Here is a 13,310-nt window from a genome sequence, read left to right as displayed (position 1 = left end):
TTTTCATACGTTTTAAAACAACAATTGAATAAACACTCGGACAATATAGTCACACGAGTAAGTTTATTAAAATTTCGGCACTTTACGACGCAAATCAATCATAAGAAAGATATTTTCGTCAAGCTTTTTATCTTTTTTTCAGCTTAACCTCGCCCAAGATTTTATTGTTGTAAGTGCCATTGTACAATCAAAACGCGCCAACCAATCTGGTTCCCAAGGTCGCATTTTTCAATCATGTTCTGTATGACATAATGGAATGCCTCCGAAATTCAAACAAAACGTGACAAAAGCTTTCTAAAATATTTTGCGTTAGGTCGGTTGTCTCGAATCGATAGCGTCGTTTGGTCCCCAGAGGAATTCGTGAAGAGGGTTTCCCTGTTCGCTATAGGATATTCGCCTCCTGTCAAATAATTTGAATTCCGGATCCGGAAGGAATCAGCAATTTTAATTAAGTTAAAGTTTTTCAAAGTGTTGCTGAGGAGGTGCGCAGGGAGAATAGTCCTATTTTTCTGTGGAGAACTTGATTTAATTACATTCGTTGCCGAATGTATGATATATGTAAGAATGTATGCAGACTAACTTTCATCTTGAGTAAATATAAAATATTAGGTGTCACATCTATAATCATGATGTTGTCGTGTTGCTTGGCTTATCCTTAACTTTGTAGAAGTTTCTTTTCAGCATTGTCATACTACACGACAAACTGCCAAACGGATTTCATGTAGTATTCAAGGACCTGTGCAGACACTATTGCACATGCACAACAATTTAATCCGAGTGTGCAGCAGAACCAGAAGGAAAGCTTCCCGAAGCACTACTGCATTCTTCAAAACATTATGTATGCATGTGAACCCGTGTGCATGCATGGATGCACCATAATATGCACTATGCACTCGTACCCAGACGAGGCAAAAGCAATTTCTAAATGAACATCAAGTATGTGAGTATGTGCTAAGCAGACTTGAAGATATGCACTGTGTTTGCTCATTGTTCATGCCATGCAAAACAGAATTCTTAACATTCACGAACAACAAACTCGACCAGGAATTAAGTAACGTTTATGGGTTCACCCTTCTTGTTATATAAATTGGCTTTCTAGTGAGAAATTCAATTTAATGAAATTCTTCAGAATGTGGGCTCGAAGGCTAGCATTGTCTTGTAAGCGAATAAGAATAAGAAAATGCTCGTAGGTAGTTTGATAGTACTTTAATCGATTCGTAATTTATGGGCAAGGAAAATTGCATTAGACGCATTTAACCATTGATCCGGTTGAGTAATTATATATTAGTACGTGTGGTGTTGTAAGCCACAAGCAACAGTAATTTTGTTGAATGCATTTTGTAAGTCTTGACTTTCATCCACGTATTTGCCTGAGTGACTAGCATATGCGGTAATTGATGTAGTTCTGAGATAGGAAGCCGTTTATGTCTTACTTTAAAAATCGATTTGGGAAAGTGCAAATGTAAGTAATGTCCATGGTGTTTAGCAATTATCCTAAAAGAAGTTATTTCTTTCAAGGATCTGAACGCAAAACAGACTTAGAGCTACTTTCATTTCTCTACCTAGATTAGGAATGCAGCTGATCAGTAACGAAATTTCAATGATTAACTTAACGAATTATATCACTTAGAGGATTTCTTTTCAATAAGCTTGAACAAAGTTTTTCGCAAATCAAGGAAATTTTAGATTTGTTATCAAAATATCTCACCGGTTATAACCTGTTCATCAGGTGCATATAGGAGAGTTTCGGTGGAGCTGCCTTTGCACTCAGCAAAGGCATCTCTCTTTTCGAAGAGTCCCTACCGTTATCTAAATGTCAATTTCATAATATCTTCTGCCTGTGTGGAGTTGCCAAATCTCCCATCAGGCGCGTCCCTTCGTGCGGATAAGGGAATGCTCGGCGAATGTGTCATGGCCATGCACATGCACGCATCCGGAGATGTGCGTGTATGGGCATGTTTATGTGCAGGCCGGGTAGGTGGGAAGTAAACGCCCACCCGTGGATAAAAATTGGCTATGGGAAGGATACCCAGAAATAAAACCAAACATGGAGGAGCAGAAGAAGAATGAAGTTACGGTGCAGGGCTTCGGAAACCCAGTGCCGGCGGATTTTGGGAGTGAGCAAGCGGGCTCCCGGCCGTCGATATCCAACGATCGCAGTGCCTCAGTAGTGGGAACCTTGGCTACTGTGGCATCTAATGTTACAAGCGTACGGGAGGAACTTGAACTGACTCCAGTGATGGATCCGTTCAGAAGGAGCTCGATTTTTCGCAGATCCCCTCCCACACGGACACAAGCCCCCACGATCGCTACCCCTAGTGAGAAGCGTATAGCGGGAGTCTTCGATGAGGAAGAATCTCTGACGCCGATTCACCCGAGCGATGTTTTGGGCAATGATCAGTCTGGAGCTGCCTTTACTGCCCTCGGTAAAAAGATCATGGAGCTGTGTGAGTTTATAAAGGAGCGCAGGAACATTCACCAAAATATAAGGGCCATGATAAGAGGCATCCGTTTGACGTACGGCAAGGCCCAGGATGAACGAGTAGGGAAGTCGCCGATTGGAAAAGTGAACCAGGCAACTCAAGTAACGCCGGTTCAAAACACAAAAGGGAGAAACCGGGGAAGAGGCTGCGCGAGAAGTTGAATGACTCAACAGGCCAGCAAACCCCGAAAAGAAAAAAGGACTCAACTCCCAAAAAGGCGGAGCTCATGAAAAGCACGTCTGAAGCTACCAGGGAAAATACTGCTGAGTGGCTACCTCGAGAAAAGGGATCGAACCTTCAAAGGCGGATGCGGAAGCTTGGAGGAAGGTAGAACCGCGGAAAAGAAATTATCGGAGGAAGATTAGACCGGAGGTGATTTTCATTTCCAAACGAGGCGAAGGGTCATACGCCGACATTCTCAGGAAAGTGAAGGCAGACCCCGAACTCACCAATTTGGGAGACAACGTCAGCCGTATTAGACGGTCGCAGAAGGGAGATCTTATGTTGGAACTTAAGAAATCCAAGGATGTAACCGCGGACAAATTCTTAAGCCAAATCGGGAAGACTTTAGGGCAGGAAGCCGACATAAGAGCTAGCAGGCCGGAGATCACTATAATCTGCAAAGATATAGATGAAATCACGACGAAGGAGGAGGTTCGCGAAGCGTTGGAGAAACAGTTCGATCTTGCCGGACTACAAGAGTCAGCGGTGAAAACGCTAAGGAAAGCCTATGGGGGAACACAAGCCGCCATCATCAGCCTACCAGTGGAGAACGCATTCAAACTGTTACCAGCAGGGAGAGTGAGAATAGGCTGGGTTATGTGTCGCCTTAGGGAACAGGTGGCGTTAAAACGGTGCTTTAGATGCCTTGGCTTTGGTCACATTGCGAAGTCATGCACTAACCCAAATGACAGGTCAAAGCAATGCAGGAGATGCGGAGTGGAAGGCCACATCAGCAAGGACTGCGGAGCTGACCCAAATTGTCTACTGTGCAAAGGAAAGGAGGGTGTGGACCATCAGCACATTGCAGGCAGCAGCAGGTGCCCGGAATACAGGAGAGCCCTTAGCACAAATCGCAGATGAGGTTGATACAAATCAACCTCAACCACTGCGAGGCGGCGCAGGATCTACTTGCGCAAACCATCCGCGAGAAAAACATCGATGTGGCCATACTAAGTGAACCATACCGAAACCGCGGTGGTAGCGTTTGGGTCAAAGACCAAACGGGCCAAGCAGCGTTGTGGACTTGTGGAGAACAAGCCTTCCAGGAAATAATGGAGCACCCGGAGGAGGGCTTCATCAGAGCGAAGGTGAAGGGCATCCACATCTACAGCTGTTATGCTCCACCCAGCGCTACACTCGTCGAGTATGAGCGGATGCTTGCTGCTCTTGTTTTGGATGCAAGAGGACGTTGGCCGATCATAATAGGAGGCGATTTCAATGCGTGGGCTCTTGAATGGGGCAGCCGGATAACTAATGTGAGGGGACGTGTTCTCCTCGAAGCATTCGCGGAGCTGGACGTGGTACTGGCGAATGTTGGGTCTTCGTACACTTTCCGGGGAAGGGGCCTGGGGTCTATAGTGGACCTGACATACGTGAGTGCCACTTTAGCCAGTAGAATCGCTTGGCATGTCAGTGAGGACTATACTCACAGCGACCACCAGGCAATCTGCATAGAGATCAAGGGCGGATCGAGCTCGAAAAAGAGTTTTCGCAAAATGCCGGGTGGTATGCTTGGCTGGACAGTGAAAGCGTTCGAGGGGGACACGTTTTCCGCGGTGCTCAAATCCGACATATCCCTGAATGGTACGGCTGGAGAGAAAGCCACCCAGATCACTCGATGGGTGACGGAAGCATGCGATGCTACTATGCCCAGAAGGCGATTGCTCCCCAGTAGGCAACCCAACTACTGGTGGAACAATGAAATCGCAAGTTTGCGAGCCGCATGTTTTCGGGCAAGGAGGCTTTGCCAGAGACTCAGGGGAAAACCCGGTGGCGACGGTCGAGAGGAGGCACACAAGCAATTGCGTGGCCGCCAAAAGGAAGCTATTCGGAGGGGCAAAAAGAACTGCTTCAAACAGCTGTGCGACCATGCCGACATAAACCCTTGGGGCGAGGCTTACAGAGTGGTGATGAAAAGGTTGCGGAAATCACCCCAGGTGACCTGTCCGCGCCTCCTGAAACAGATTGTTACCACTCTGTTCCCTCACCACGAAAATAGGGGAAGGCAAGTTTTTGGCTGGACAACGGCATAATACCGCCTGTAACTGTGGAGGAGCTGCGGGAAATATGTGGTAGGTTCGGTGACAACAAGGCCCCAGGTTTGGATGGCATCCTCAACCGAGCTTTGAAACTGGCAGTGAAGACTAGGCCCGACCTTTTCGCCAACACCTTCGAGGCGTGCCTAAAAGAAGGAATATTCCCTGCCCAGTGGAAAAAGCAAAAGTTGGTGTTGCTTCCGAAGCCTGGCAAGCAACCTGGAAACCCAGCGTCGTATCGTCCTATCTGCCTGTTGGATACAATGGGGAAGATGATGGAGAGAGTCATCTACAACAGACTCCTGCCCATCGTCGAAGCCAGCAATGGTTTGTCGGAACGCCAGTTTGGTTTCCGACCAGCCCACTCTACGGTGGACGCAATTGGCATGGTGGTAAACCTGGCAAAAGGTGCACTGATTTCTGGCGGCTGCTGTGCCGTGGTGGCGTTGGATGTCAAAAACGCATTTAACTCGGCCAACTGGAATAGAATTAAAGGGGCGTTGGCTGACATAGGTGTCCCCGGATACTTAGCGAATTTGGTGGAAAACTACCTCTCAGAGAGGACTCTCTGGTACGGGACGGATGAGGGCCCCAAAGAGTACATTGTCACAGCCGGGGTACCACAGGGATCGGTACTTGGTTCCCTGTTGTGGAATATCATGTATAATGGGGTGCTTGCTCTTCCCGTCCCAGAGGGGACTACGATTGTCGGCTTTGCTGATGACCTAGCTGTGGTTGTTGCAGCAAAACACCCAGAAGATGTGGAGGTTTACGCAACGGAAACAGTGAGAGCGGTAAAGTCCTGGCTAGAAAAGGCCGGGCTGACCTTGGCGGACGCGAAAACGGAAGCGGTCTTGATAACGAAACGCAGGAAAAATAATACTGTAAAAGTGGAGGTCGGTGGACATACGGTCGTATCAAAGCCGGCTATCAAATACCTGGGGGTAATAATTGACACCAAATTGAGTTTTAGGGAGCACCTAGAGTATGCATGCCAAAAGGCAGCCAGTGCCACCACGGCACTTGCAAAAATGTTGCCAAATATTGGTGGGCCGAAACATTGCCGGAGGTTGGTGCTAGCCGGAGTGGTGCGCTCCATCCTGCTCTACTCGTCGCCTGTGTGGGCAGAGGCGCTTGCAAACTCTCAGAGACGGAAGCAGGTGAACTCGGTTTACCGGCGGATGGCTTTGAGGGTTTGCAGTGCTTTTAGAACCACATCAGATGAGGCAGTATTGGTGGTGGCAGGCATGATCCCGGTTGACATTCTGGCCAAAGAAATGAGTGTCCTGTACAATGCAAGACATATGGAGGGGCATGCACAGCGTAGAAATGCGGCAAGGTCAGAGTCGCTTGATCTCTGGCAACGCAGATGGGACGAGTCTGCGAAAGGTCGGTGGACGCACAGGCTCATTCCCAACATTAGGGTGTGGCTTGAGCGAAAACATGGGGATACCAACTTCCACATTACCCAGTTCCTCACGGGACACTGTGGTTGCTACAGGCAGTATCTGCACCGCTTTGGGTTGGATGACTTTCCGAACTGTCCCAGATGCGATGGCATACCGGAGGATCCAAAGCATGTGATGTTTCACTGCCCACGATTTGCGATGGAGAGAAGGAGCTTAAACCAGGTGCTGGGCAGGAGCGTGACCCCGGAGAGCTTGGTTACTGAGATGCTGGAGTCCGAGGAGAATTGGCTTGCGGTTAGCTCCGCAATCATCCAAATGCAGGAGGAGTTGCTGAAAGAACAAAGAAGGAGGAAAGCTGCAAATAGGAGAAGGATGAGTGCCTAAGGGCAAACCTACCCCGCGAAGTAATACCTCAACGGTGGTCCCGCGGGGCTGGGGCTGGAGAGACCGGAGGTGGTTTTTAGTGGGTGTGAATCCCACACGCGCCCGCTGTTGTTCCGCCGTTCGGGAGGCGGAGCTGCGGCGGACGTGTCTTTCTAAGATTTTCCACCTCCGTGTACGCACAAAAAAAAAAAAAAAAAAAAAATAATGTCTTCTGTTAACTCTGCCATGCGATTAACATAGTATGCTGGTCCTAAACCCAGGTAAAGGATGAGGGTTTGAGGCAACGTATTTTGTACTATCCTTAGTAAAACAAAATTAAAATGCTGAGATCAGGGAAAGAGATAAATAAAGTATAGTTGGAGTTATTCCACTATGCTAAATATTACCTGATCTCTCTTGGTGACAGGTCCCGCGATAGGCCGACCATGAAAATGCATATAATGTCGACGGGCCCCGGTCCTGTCGAGAAATGGGCAAGGGATCTTGATGCATGGACGGCGTTAGGACGTAAGTAAGTTAGTCCGAACAAAACAAATACGTGTTTGACCGAGGAACTCCCAAGAGCCCTTCGGAAAAGGCGCATTAATATCTGCGCTTTGCAAGAAACCCGATGGTGTGGTGTCAAAAGCTGCGACATTGAATGCGAACGCGGTAAAAATGGCATAAACTTCTATATTTTGGTAGTCCACACACTCGGTGTTGACATTGCCATCTCAAAGGGTTTCCGTGATTCCATTAAAGAAATCGAGCGATTTGATGATCGACTGATTAAGCTCACCATTATATCAATTGATCGCACTATTTACTTCTTCACGACGTACGCACGATAGAAAGGTCAACTTGATGTCGAGAAAGATGCCTTCTGGCAACTTCTGGATGAAAAGACTTGTCACGTGCCTACTGACGACTATATTATCATTGCCGCCGACCTTAATGGTCATGTGGGTGAAAAGACAGACGGTAATAGGTATCAAGGGGGAAAGTGGTTCGGAGCGCGTAATGAGGGCGGCGAGCATATAATCGATTTTGCGGACCTTGTACTTATGAATACATGCTTCATCAAACGATCGTCTAATCCTCCTACATTTTATAGTGGGAACAATAAAACGCAATTCGACTATATCCTCATAAGATGCCGTCATTTTACCACCGTCACTTATTGCAAAGCCGTTCCCTATGAGACCATCGCACCTCAACATTGGCCGCTGATTGCCGTCCTGCGAATTAAGTCACCGATAAAACAGCGTGAGGAACGCACTGGCCCGCCGCGAATTAAATGGGGGCGATTTCGTGAGAAGAAAGAAGAAATGATTTTACTTACAACCGAGATACTTGGCTTTGGAATGACGATGTTGAAATGAAGGTCCGTGAAAAGAAACGCCTCCACTACAAGTTTCTCGACGATAAAACGACGAATGCCAGCCTGGAAGCAAAGAAAGTTATCGATGTCACTCGAGCAGCCCATTACAAAAATCTGCGCAATATACTGGACACTCGAGATGGCGAGAGAGATCTGTATTGACTTGCAAAAGCTGAAAGGAACCCACGCAGGATGTCGAACACTTCTGTTGCGTTAATGACAAGAACGGTACTTTGCTTACCAACCGTCGAGCCACGACGGATAGATGGCGAGAATACTTCGAGCAGATTTCAATTGAAGAATTTGCTCATCCTCCACTTCCATAATCATTGCCGACACTTGGAGCAGTTCCACCTGCCAGCGCGACTGAAGTAGAGGAGGCAATAAAACGAATGAATTCGGGGAAAGCCACAGGAACTGACAATATCGCATCTGAGCCTTGGAAAGCGAAGAGCTTGGATCCAACACTGAATTTTTTAATCGGGTTATTCAGGAAGAAACAACCCCATCTGACTGGCAAGAAAGTACTACAGTTCCAATGTGAAACAAGTCGGAATACCGGAAACTCGCGCTTCGGGTATAAAGGTTTTGTGTTCATCTTATGTAAGAGACGCACATTTCTCTGTCCGTATATAGCTACAAATCCAACATAATCCTTCATATTTTTCCAAACTACAAGACATACGTACATATTAGAGCCATAGATATCACGCTCACCCTAAACAAACAAACTGCCTATTACCTGTACACATATATGCACGTATCTAAATTTATCGTACCCATATTTCCGATTTACGTCTTATATCTATCTGAATTAGGCACTAGCCGCAAAGTTCATTAGCACGCATATATTATATACCTACATATACACATGTCTGGTTGACAAATAACTAAAAAACTAAAACAAAATAATTGTCTGCGACCCAATTCATAAGAATTCATTTCGTTGTGGTATTGACGAATTGATATGTGATGATGACGTCATGCGGGTTGTAGAGTGCACGAAATTCACAAAAAATTGTAAAGTTTCACCCCCAATAACTTTGTTAATAATAGTTGGATTTTCTTCAAACTTGACCAAACTGTGCATTATATTCTTCGTTACACTCATGCCAAATTTTGTATTTCTGGGATGAACATAAGGGGGGGTGCCGGGTAAATTTCTAAAATGTGGAAATATACTATTATTAACTTTATTTGTGCAGATATCGGAACCGGATATATTTTGAGGCCTAGATTTCGTAGAGATGCACCACTGTGATTTTTTCCAGATTTTTCGGTTGGATAGGTTCTGAGAACGAGACCTGTTACACTTTTTGTCGGTCATATTTTCAACCCTTACTCCGCTATGTTTCATCCAATATCAAATATTGAACCAGATTCGAAAAGTACTAATTGAGACCTTTCATTTGATACCCTACATGGCTACATTCTGTGAAAAAAAAATTTGCACCCTCCATTCACATGTACGGCGAGCCCCCCTTAAACTTAACGCAAGATGGCGCCACTTACTGCATGTAAAGGGATCACCAGATTACATACTCTCACCAATTTTCGTGACAATCGGTCTAGCCGTTTCCGAATAAATCGGGTGTGACAGACAGACAGACAGACAGACAGACAGACAGACAGACAGACAGACGGACAGACGGACAGACAGACACCGTCACCATTCTAATAAGGTTTTGTTTCACACAAAACCTTAAAAAGAAAGGTAGTGTTCAAATTACCGTCCGACCCTGCTACTAACCCATATTATGAAGATTTGTGAATGCATTCTTGAGAACTGTATTCGCGAAATCGTTGAAATAACCGTGAATCATGGCAGGTTCGTCAAGATCTGCGGAACTACTGGCGCAATACACGCTGCGCGGTTACTCATGGGGAAACACCATGAGAAGCATTGCTCTCTTTACATTGCATTTTCTGGAGAAAGCGTTTGACCAGGTTTCACACGAACTCATCTCGTAAGCTCTGTGACAACACTTAGAGCCAGAAGAACTCGTGCGCTGGGTTCAATTGCGCTAACACGATCTGAAAAGTAAAGTTCGAAGTGTGGTGGATGTATCAAAACCGCTTCGTGTCTCTGTTAGTATTCATCATTTTGTTATGGACACCGTCACAAGGGACATCCAACGTCCAGCGCCCTATACACTGCTTTATGCATTCCTAGTGTCTAAAAGCAAAAATGATTTCGAGCAACTTGTATAAAAATGGAATGATCGCCTCATGCAACACGGTCTCAGATTGAATCTGAATAAAACTGAATTTTTGGCGACCGACCCCCATGAAACAGGCGCAATCACTGTCAGCGGCAGTGACCTGCCCAGAACTGACCGACTTAAGTACCTCCGGTCAACGCTATCAGCCAATGGAGAACTGCATTATGAAATTGCTTCACGCATTAACGCAACCTGGATGACGTGGCGTTCCACACATCCTGTTCTTTGTGATCGACATATCAACGAACGTCTTAAATCTAAAATTTACCGCAATGTCGTCCGCCCTGTCGCTCTCTATGGTTCTGAGTGGTTCTGACTATAAAATACAATGAATTGCGTCTTTCAGTAATGGAGACGAAGATGTTACGTTGGACTAGTGGCGGGACGCGTTTTGTTCAGATTCGAAATGAGGATATCCGCGATCGATATGGAGTTGCACGGATCGTAGAAAAACTGCGAGAGAAGCGTCTTCGATTTTATGGTCACGTAATTCACGCCAACAATAATTCACTGGCCAAAATTGGTCTGAACATCGAAATCGATGGTAAACGATCAAAAAGCCATCTGAAACAGTGCTGGCTTGATACGCTGAACGAGGATTCAAAACCCTGACGATTGCATCCAGATCAGGCATTTGATAGGGTCAAATGGCGAAACCGATCACGACCGAGCCTGCTTGTGAACGAGACAAAGACTGAAGAAAAAGAAGAATAATATCTTCTGTTTACCTCCTGCCTCCACACCAATTGGAGATTCTAACAGGGTTGCGGCAGATCTAATTTCCTCGCGGGATGACAAATCTAACATCCGACAATGGAATCCCCGTCATTTGCATAAAAAAGCGGAGGCCAGTACTAGCTGGTCTGCAATTTTAATTTCAGATTTCTAGATGAAGCAAGTCATATGTTTTTGGTCAACGGATGCTAGTGATATGCTCGGTTCCGTTCTTGTCTTAACAATGTGAAACTGACAATGTGGTGCGTTAAATGAGCAAATTGCAAACAGCCATCATACTCCGTGTGTATTCAGAGTTAGATAACAAACCGCTTCCCTAAATAGAAGATTGGGTGCATATATCTTAAAGCTAGTTCGGCAATTACCAGGTAAGATTGATGGTTGATAGCAGAAATGCAATGAAAGCCGTGCTTATATATTTGACTTGTTTATTTAAATGCAACATCTGACCTGCTTCTCATTGTGAGGTTCAAAAAGTAACAGCTGTGAGTAGACTGTCTCTTCTACCAAGCGATTGCTCTACTTAATCCTCTTGAAGTAAGCTACCTTTTGGAAACTAGGTCACTTCGGTAGAAGATAAAGGTAATTAAAAGTTCCAATTCCAGGCAAGTATCTGGAAGTAATTAGCACCGCCAGACTAGTATTCACGCGGTTTCTTTTCAACGAAACTTCAACTCTCGCTCTATTGTCAAGATAAATTGCAGACGGCCCCTTCATAAAGCGTGTTGGAGGGCATACTGACTTCTCACAGGCAAACAGGTGGCTAAAAAAGCTTTCTGAGGAAGATGTAACACCGGGAATTATGTAGACTTTGCTCTGCCGTGCGACACTTGGATCAAGGTGAAGAGGAAAGCAAACAGGAAACTATAAACAGGTACTTGGAGTCGGTTAGATGTTTGGATAGAAAATTTCGCTCTTCCTATGAGGAAGGCACCACTGGAGGAAGTAGGGTGCGCAAAACCACCAGGAGTACTTTAGATTAATAGCAAAATAGTATAACAACACTGGAGTTATTCATGCTGATACTCCCCATGTTATTTCTGTGGTTTCCTCTCACAACTATAAAGTCCAATGCAGTTCTAAAAAATCAGAACGCCCAAATAGTACCTGGCACCTAATATATACTGGTCAAAATTTCAGGTAATGAGCTCTCGACCAATTGCCCGCAATAATTTATATGGCAAAATTTTAACCGGGATGGCTGTTTAGTTCCTATCTATGTTTTGGTTCCTAAGAACAATAAGAATATCATGGCCGCGGTCTTGGTCAAGAAAGCTTATAGAACAATTACCTTCAAATTTTGGAATGAATACTTCCAAGGTACAACATACCACTTGAAATCTGTATCTGGACTCTCGGGAATCTTATGCTTAGAACCCTGATGATGAACGAATACAAGGTTCAAAAATCGGTGATGGTTTTGTCGCACGGGCAATGGTAACTCTTCATCCACCGACGCACATCTGCTCTATGAAGCAGCGTAAACGAAACCTCCTCTTTCTAATTCCTCCATCAAAGGTGTCTGTCACTGTTTGGGCTAGGTAAGGTGTATCGCTCCTCGAAATGAGTGAAGTCCGCTATCAAGCAGATGGGCTCAGCACCAACTTAAATTCTCAAATCATGTTTTCATGTCAACAAAGTCATTTCCCCCCGCGTCCGTCTATGCTAAATTCTTGAGCAACAACAGTATCCGCCAGTACGCTAATGAATTTGTGATTGGTGCAGCCAGTAATACAAAAGGACCAAGAGGAAAACGTCAAGAAATCCTTTTTCGTTCTCTCGCACCCATTAGTAGGTCGTGCGAGTCCGTGTTTAAGAACACACTCTACGTATTCCTTGCTTGTCATAAAAGGCAACTAATGAGGACAAACATTTTGGGGCTAGAAACCTGCAAATTTCGATATTCGGATGCATGGTCGATGGTTCTATAAGGAACGTTAACAGTCGACTCCTCATCGACGGTGACGAGTAGCTGAAGAGGAGAAAGGAACACTTAACCATGATTCTTGACCGAATAACATTAGGTGGATTTCCGCCTCTTTTGCATGAAATAACTAATCAAGAAAGTTGCGGATACGAGGTGCTCCTTCAAATAAAATAGAAATCATATAAGCAAGTTCTTCTTTCGTCTTTCCCAGAAAGGGGAAGAAGGAGATGGTCATTAAGATTCCGAAACAAAGCATCCGTCTTTGGTGCGACAGGGGGTGCATTTGCGTGCTTCCTTTTGTTGCAAAGAAACATCATCAAAGCTCTGGAGTGTCTTACGTAGGAGGGGTATTCCGTAGACACTAATAGTTATTACCAGAGCGACATGTGATGACGCAAAATGCCACATCTTGCACCGTGGTAAAATGTCAAAGAAATTTGAGGTCTAAAACGGAAGCCTTATAGCATTAATAACGTTACACCCGCTTTCATTGCTTTGTTTAAAATCTGAAAATGCAGTCACCACAATACTA

General features: G+C 45.3%; 1 protein-coding gene across 3 annotated transcripts in view; it reads right to left on the bottom strand.

Moving 5' to 3' along the window:
* The window catches only part of LOC119648246 (brain-specific angiogenesis inhibitor 1-associated protein 2), a 328,844-nt gene that overhangs the window by 87,340 nt on the left and 228,194 nt on the right, over nt 1-13,310 (bottom strand). The gene's annotated exons all lie outside the window — the stretch shown is intronic.

This window comes from Hermetia illucens, chromosome 2, assembly GCF_905115235.1.
Source record: "Hermetia illucens chromosome 2, iHerIll2.2.curated.20191125, whole genome shotgun sequence".
In the NCBI taxonomy this organism is placed as follows: Eukaryota; Metazoa; Arthropoda; class Insecta; order Diptera; family Stratiomyidae; genus Hermetia; species Hermetia illucens.
Note: the sequence above shows the minus strand (reverse complement) of the source record. Positions and strands in the feature narration are given on the sequence as shown.